This window comes from Sphaeramia orbicularis, chromosome 3 (genome assembly GCF_902148855.1).
Source record: "Sphaeramia orbicularis chromosome 3, fSphaOr1.1, whole genome shotgun sequence".
In the NCBI taxonomy this organism is placed as follows: Eukaryota; Metazoa; Chordata; class Actinopteri; order Kurtiformes; family Apogonidae; genus Sphaeramia; species Sphaeramia orbicularis.
The window spans coordinates 983,242-992,110 of NC_043959.1; positions in this window are offsets into that span (position 1 = coordinate 983,242).

An 8,869-nucleotide genomic window follows, 5' to 3' on the forward strand; every position below is an offset into this window, starting at 1 on the left:
TGCAACACACAGCTCATTTACAGTCAGTGTTAGCGGAGCTGGTTAGTTCTGACAGTACTGTTTATTTTTCTAGAACCACGATCTGTATGTTCCTGCTGAAAAGTAGATCATATCAGTTACACTCTAACCCACAGGTGTCAAACATGCGGCCTGGGGACCAAATCCAGCCCACCAAAGGGTTCAGTCCGGCCCTGGGATGAATTTGTGAAATGCAAAAATTACACTGAAGATATGAACAATCAAGGATGTTCAAATCATTTTAGGTCATTTCAGTCTAAAAATGATCAGACCAGTAAAATACTATCATAATAACCTATAAATTCTGAAAACTGCAGATTTTTCTCTTTGTTTTAGTATAAAAAAAGTTACATTACACAAGAATATTTACATTTACAGACTAGCCTTTGATAAAAAATGTGAATATCTGAAAGGTCTTCATAGAAGTATGTGGAATTTTAATAATATTCTGCCTGTTATTCAATGTTTTGTGTATTTGTAGATCCACTGTGATTTGTCAGTTGTGATTCACATGTAAAATGATAAACTAAGGTGTAATATTGTTAACATTGCACTTATTTTTGTTAGGAATTTCCAGGTTGTTCATACACTACAAACAAAAAGTTAAGAATATTTTTAATTTTTGGGCTATTTTTTTCAGTTGGGATTGTTGCACAGCACTTCTTAGTTTTTTGTGTGTGAATTGAATTGAAACACATTTTTTTAATGACCATAGTTTTATTTACAAATGGTAAAAATGACCCAAAAAAATGAAATATCCTTAACTTTTTGTTTGTAGTTTATTTGTTCATGTTATGTTTGAGTACAGTTCATAGATGTAAACATTTTCATAACGGAATTTGACTTTTTCACTCAGAAGTTCTTATTGTATTACTTATATTATTTTACTGGTGCGGCCCACTGCAGATCATATCAGGCTGAGTGTGGAACTGAACTGACATGAGTTCGACAGCCCTGCTCTAAGGCTACGTTGAGGCTGAAGGCAACTGTGGCCTTAATCTGATTGTTTTGCCCATATGTGACCTGTATCTGAGCTGTTAAAGACACTTTGAACCGTACTAAACTGACTTGTTCAAATCTGACCCAGGCCACTTTCATGTGTGGTCTTAAATCTGATACGGATCTGATATTTTGCAATTCAACTTCAGTCTGAATGGCCAATCAATCAATTTTATTACAAAATTATTGCAAACAGTCAAAATTGGCAATTCATTTACAAGATCCATTTTGTAATAGGACACCCCAGAAACAGTCCTCAGTTTATAAATGGGGTCCTTAAACATAGGATAAGAGACGCAGTTTACATTATAATCTGTATTAAGTTCAAATGTTCTAAATAACTACAAACATATTTGAAAATATTTGCCTATCTATCTGACGATGTTTCATTTCCTTTCCTTTCCTGTAGTCAACAGATTCCAGTATTCTCAGATAATTTAACAGTCAGACATGGGGTTTCTGACTGTTAACCCCACGACCCGGCCCCGGATAAGCGGAAGATAATGGATGGATGGATGGACATGGGGCTTTCTCCACATAAATAAAGAGCTGACATGATTTGTATATCAGTTATGTGGGCTTTTGGGTCAGGCGTATTTAAAGTCGCTCTGTTTGTTCATGTTTCCTCTTTTTTGTTCTGGTTCTTTAGGCCGTATGGTTTGACACTAAACATACAACAGCAACAGTTTTTGGTTAAGACGCTTTTTAAATATATTAAAAGACATAGATTTTTTAATAGAGTTTTCAGTCTCATTCTAGACCTCTGGACCCCCACATGCTACACTAATGTTTTTTCTGTGTTTTATCTAATGTTTTATTTCTAGTAATTGATTAAAAAAAATTAAAACTTACTAATAAAAATGTACATTATATAGCCTAAATGTTGTCTAAAATTAACATTTATTTGCAACATAGTATAGCAAACTATCAGATGATTAAAAACAAATTAATTTTAGCCAAAAAAAAAAAAAAGCCTTTGTTCTGAATGTCCGGGGTTGCCTGAAATTTATGAAGTTAAAATGGAGTCAAGAGCCAAAAAAGGTTGGAAACCACTGAGCTGCACTAAAGCTTACACATTTTTCCTCTTAACAATGATTTTCTTTTAGTGTTATGTTCATGAGAAGGAGTATGGAGAGAAATGTGTTTCTTCATTCACCAATCAAAAAGAATGGATTTGCAATTAAAAAAAATAGATTTTCAACCAAAAAAAAATAGATTTGTGAGCTACAGACAGTCAGTGACAATCCAAAACCAGATCATTTTGCTGATAAATCAGTCCTCTGTGCTTGTGAGTTCAAACCTTTTGCTTGAGACTGGCTCGGACCTGATGGACAGCATTATTCTGAACTAGATCTGAGGTCCGTTCCCCCAGTTCACTGCGGTTTACAGCCCCTGGAAGCCCACAGGGGGCGGGGCTTTGAGGGCGCTCAGCGGGGCTGGGAGGTCAGAGTTCTGGAAACCAAACCAGATCCATGAGCCTTCAACGGAACTGGTTACGAGAACCGAACCAACTTCACGCTCCCCTCACATACTCTGTCCTCTGCTCAGGCTGTGAATGTACAGGCTGGAGCCGGCCATATTTAGTGTAATCTATTACTTATGGGGCACATTTAAATTTCACAGAGCAGCAGACAATCAACTGAGCTCCAGTAACAGAAACACAACAGAAGGGGGTTTAAGGCGGAAGTGGGTTTAAGGCGGAAGTGGGTTTAAGGCAGAAGTGGGCTTAAGGTGGAAGTGGGTTTAAGGCAGAAGTGGGCTTAAGGTGGAAGTGGGTTTAAGGCAGAAGTGGGTTTAAGGCGGAAGCTGGAGCCGGCACAGGAGCCAGGTCAAACCCACCAATAGGAACTCTTCTCTCATCCATCGGTGTAGGCCCCGCCCACTAAGTGCAGTTAAACTTTTGAAGTGTCAAACAAAAGTTTTGAACTCATAAACAAAGAGGACTGATTTAGAAACAAAAGGATCTGTTTTTGTTATCGCCACTTGTGTTATTTTAAGTTACGGAGGGATTTTCATGAAATTTTCAGGAAATGTTGATACTGGCACAAGGAAGAAATGATGACATTTTGGTGGTGATGGGGGGGCACATCTGTCTTGGTGGAGGCCTGTGCTCTCTGAGTGCTTTTCTTGTTGAGCTTCTATTATTGAGACAGGATTAAACAGACTTCAAAAAATGGAAACTATGATTCATTTCTTCTTCTTTTTAGGCCGTATATACTTTTGTCAGTACCTTTTGTGGAATGTCCTACACTTCCTTCCTACACTGACATCATCCAACAGGACTGTTAACAACCCCTCCCAAAATACCTACAGCTGAAATGTATGAACGCAAAATACTATTCTACTGACTGTGATGTTTCAGTGGTGCTAACTCTTTTCCTTTATAAAAGAACATTAAATCAAAATCAAATCAAATTTTATTTCTATAGCACTTTACAACAACACAGCGAAGCCCAAAGTGCTTTACATCTAAAAGCATGATTAAATTATAAGATAAAGAACAGGTTAATCAGGTCCCATATGTAACCGAGAATAAGGGGAATACAAGCCCAAGTAAATATTTTAAATGAATAAAGTTGCATGGAGTGGTCAAAGAAAGCCTGAGACGAGAAAAGTGATCATAAATTTATTTATAAAGGTTTACATCATTAAACAAAATGACCTTTATTAAAAACTAAACCCTAAAAATGGTAAAAAAGAATAAAACCATAAAAAGAACACAACACAATGAAAGGTTCCAATAATGTAAAATGCTAGGGACTGGCTGGCCGCGGGTGCGCACGGTGAGAGGCAGAATTAAATGGGGGCAGAGTATTCACTACACGCTCCGTGCAACACACACACACACACAAAACAAGAAAACTACAAGGATAACAAAAGCATGCAGAAGTGAGTGAGGACGTGCAAAATACCACACACAGGGAGTGATGGGGCAGCAGTGAAGAACTCTAACACCGGACCCTCCACCGGCTTGGGCAGCCGCGCTCAGACCAGAACCTGCAGCAAAAGGAACACAAGTTAAAATCCATACAAAGGAAAAAAAAAAGGTTCCACACACACACAAAAAAAAGGGCACTGCTCGGTGAACAACCAACTACATAAATCACCGGAACATAATACATAAACGTAGCCCAAACAATCAAAACAAAAACCAACACGGAAACGCTAGACCCAAATCATAATAACGAGACCCAAATAAAAACAGCAATGGCCGGACTCCTAAAAGAAAACACACGTAGTGTTAATGGTCAAAGTTTCTCTACTGTCGCTAACCAAAAAAAAAGAGTAAAAATTTATACCTAAGGAAAACAAAGCGACAGGTATGTGTGACCCACAGGCATCCGCCACAGCGACCCGGCTGGTGTCTATAAAAACAAGGATAAACAATGATAAAATAGCGAACCTAAGGACAAACAGAATACAGTTCAGCAACACCTACCCAGCTTAACGCAGCACCAGTCACATCAGCAGCAGGGGTAAAAACAGACAAAACGGCAGCTTACCTGTGCCCTGTCCGCCCGCATCTATATACTCCATCTAAATGATTGGAATGCGGAAGCTAGCGCAAACCGGGGCGGACCTGGTACAGGAGCTGCCGATGGACAATTTACTTCCTGCTACACATACACATGTAGAAAACAATAGGACACAACACACACATTCAAACCTAACAGTGTGTCAGAGCTAAGGGTTCAAATCCGGTCTAAACAGGTGAGTCTAAAACCTGGACTTGAACAGGGGCAGGTCAGTGAGGACTCGCAAGTCAGGAGGCAACGAGTTCCACAGTTTTGGAGCGGCAACAACAAATGAACGACCAGCCCACTGTTTGTATGGGGACCTGTCCATTTCCATGTGGTACATGCACACAGGTGTGTTCTTCTGCTCTGTCTGTCCCATGTGCATCCTGGACCAGCTCTTTCATAGATCTAGTTCATGTCACAGTTCGTAAACATACAGAACTGGACCCTGGGCTGTTTGTGTTTCTCCTGCAGCTTCTCGCCTGCATGTCCTGTTCAGTCTTGTCTTCGACGTTGAACTGAACTGAATGATCATTTTTTCATATGTGAGGTGTTTCCATGTTCGAAACAGACGGGCTGCAGTGACTCCGAGTGTCTGACACCTTTGTACAGGAACATGATGAGCCATGGCTCATACGTCTAATCTAGAGTTAATCAGGCTGTGAAAGGTAATGAGCTGATGTTGTGTCATCTTTAATGTTATTCTGTAATGAATCAGTCTGACACATAAAGGTAGAACACCGCAAGCCAAATGAAAATGTCTTTTATTTTGAAGAAAACCATGTAGAAGAGCACAAACCCACCCACAGAACGACTGAGTATGGATTGAATCAGACACATGTTCATAGAAACACAGTTAAAAATGACTGAGTATGACTGGAACCCACCTTTGGTTTATGCAGAACATAATGGGAACTGGTTTTGAGGCCACCTGCTTGACAAAATTTATGTCAGAGCTCCACCCTGTGGACAAAAGCAGTAACTACAGTCAAATCATCACATCAAAATATGTAGATGTATGTATTTATTTCTGTATTTATTAGCACATTAACAAATTTCCTCCAGCATTTTTTGCTTCATTTTTGCTAATGAGTTGATTTATCAGCAGCTGCTTGGAATGAGCCAGAAGTGAAGGAGCCAACCCATCCATGAAAAAAAAAAACAAAAAAACCACATTATTATCTACCCCAGGGCTGTTAAACTCATTTGGGTTCAGTTCCATATTCAGCCCAGTTTGATCTGCAGTGGGCCAGACCAGTAAAATAATGACTTAATAACCTATAAATAATGACAAATCCAAGTTTTTCTTTTTGTTTTAGTAAAAAAATGCAACCCCAATTAAATTCAGAAAATATTTACATTTTAGAAAAAAGATGTGAATAACCTGAAAAAACAGAAATTTCATTTGAAAAATTAGTGCAATTTGAACAAAATTCTGCCTGGACTTCTTATTTCTACATGTACATTTCCACACAGTGTTCCATAAACATTTGGGAACAGGCAGAATATTGTTCAAATGTTGGAGTTTCGACTAAAATTTGAACAGTTTCTCCAATATTCCATCTGTTATTCTGAACACAACTGCAGATCCCAGTGGATTCATAAATGCACCAAACATTTAGGAACAGGCAGAATATTGTTCAAACTGCACAGTTCAGGTTGTTCATCTGTGCTTTTATTCATGTATTTATTTGCATTTTCTTGTGAAAGAATACTTTTGTAAATGCAAATATTTTCACAGTGTAATGTGATTTTTTTCACTTAAATGTTTCCACATAATTGTTCACAGTAAATGTGTGTTTGTCATTCTTTCTGGTTTATTGTGTTGTTCTTTTGACTGTAGATCACATTGGTGTGTATGTGGAACCTGAACCAAAAGGATTTGTTCATTTGTTGTTGTTTGTTCAGGTTCATTTATGACCTTTCATCCTGCAGGGCCGGAATGGAACCTTTGGTGGGGGGGGGGCAGATTTGGCCCCCGGGCCTCATGTTTGGCACCTGTGATCTACCCATTCCTATTTAACCGATGCTTAGATCTCAAAGTACAAATACAGTCGGATTATTTACAGAACAGCCTCAGTACAGTAATCATGTGTTACTGAGCCCCCCCACCCCCCCAACACTAAAACAGGCCTGCGCTGTTGTGAATATAAATGCTAATGTGATCACATGCAGAAGTGTTTTTCGCAGGTTGGTGATTCAGTGAATATCTCCTCAGAACAGCAAAAAACAGACAGCCTTCTGGGAGCGTGACATATCTGCCCAAGATGTTTTTCATTTCATTTCATTTTCTGCTGCTGAAAGGAAACATCACAAAGGAGGAGAGCGCCCGTCCATAAGATGGTGGAGAATGCCAGTGAGCACAGAGCTGACGCTGTTCAAAGGTGGATAATTGTGTAATCTCTGAACCATGTCCACCTTCCATGTTGGCAGTCACACACCATTTACTCTGACCTTGGTTCACATGAGAAAATCTGAAGTGATTCAGGTTATTTTCGAGGACTGCAGTTTAACCGGGTTCAAAATGTGCCGTATACTGGGTCTGTTGTGTTCCCGTCATGCATGATGATGATGAGGCCAATTTGACATGTTCAGTGGGTTTTTTAATTTACCAAATGAAATAAATATTGAACATCTGAAGCTTCACTGTCTGATTAAAAAAAAAAAAAAAAAAAAAAAAGGAAGGAAGGAAGGAAGAAAAAAAACTATCCTCCATTCTTTCTGTGATTGTTTGACCATTAAACTAATCCCAGATATAATGAGTCCCATTATTCTGATTGGCTGTGGAATCACTATGTGAATAGAAAGTGAACACAGATCTTCAGTATGTTCTGGTGAAGCAGCAGAAGAGGAAATACAAATACACTGGGACCTTGACTTAGGAGTTGAATGGCTCATAACTCAATTTGCTTGTATATCACCATTGAAATGAGTTGGAATTAGGGATGGAACCATATGAGCATTTCATATCACAGTTATTGTGACCAAAATGATCACGGTTATCATAATTATCGCGGTATTATTGAAATTGTGCTCAAAATGTTCAAAAAGTACTGATACACACACTGAAAGAATTTTACCAAGTTATATTAAAAAAAAAAACAAAACCAAAAAACAAATAAAATAACAGTCCCACTGTCCCTTCTGTGTCAGAAACATTCACATATTAACCCTTAGTGGTCTGAGTCTATTCTGTCTGTTTTTCAGTCCTTTTGATTTGGCCTTTATATACTATAGAAACAAATGTTTACTATACCCATGTTTGGATCTGTTTTTTCAGTACAACTGCATCTATCTCATCTGTCTATTATTTTTTCACTTTAACCTACTATAAAACACAAAAGGACAGAACACACAAAACATATATCAAATCCAATTTGAACAATGTATATACTTTATTGCATAAATAACACACAGATGTTTAACGAACCTTTTCACAGACTTTAAAAGTGAATATTGGTTCAAATATTAGGTATAGAAAATTAAAATTGTAATAAATTCAAACTCTACCCAAATATTTGACATAAATGCAGATCTTTACATCTTTAAAAGTGTGGTAATCAAACACAGTTATCATGAGAATTAGAATTTAAAGGTTATACTAACTGTCTGTGATGTTCAGACTTCAGATGTCATCGTTACATCACTAGTTGGAATGCCATTAATCCCGCTCCAGCCCACACAACCCCCCCCCCCCCCCCCCCAACTTCACCCCTAACTTATAGATAACTGATACCAACAGAAGCTCAGTGTGTCGTCTGTGTGGTAGCCGATCAAATGAAAAGTGCTGGAGGACAGTCAGGTGGTAGGTACTGTGCTGGTGGATCCTCCAGGTCTCTGTTCATCACCGTGTCTTGAGGATTACTGACAGGCTCCTCCTGTCAAATCCATTTTTAGTCCAACGGCCCGAAAACGTCCGACAGACTGTTGGTATCAGCTGTCATCCATCGTCCGTCAACAATTTTTCAAGAATCTTCTTCTTCAACACTGTCCGTCACAATGACTTGATATTTGCTGTGGAACATCTTTGGGGTGAGGTCTACCAAGTTTGTTCAAAGAATTGGGAAATATAGATTTTGGAATTTTTCATGAATTTTTGAGTATTTTAAAATCCCCACACTTGAAGATATTGATATAATGACTATTGGCAAAAGATAGGAAGTCACATATGGGCTTTTATTAGGTGCCATGATCTTTGACCTTCAGTGACCTTGAAAGCTCAAACGAATGTCAAATAATGTCTTTAAATATGCCGTTGAACTCATTCATTTTCTGAACCCGCTTTATCCTCACTAGGGTCACGGGGGTCGCTTGGAGCCTATCCCAGCTACATA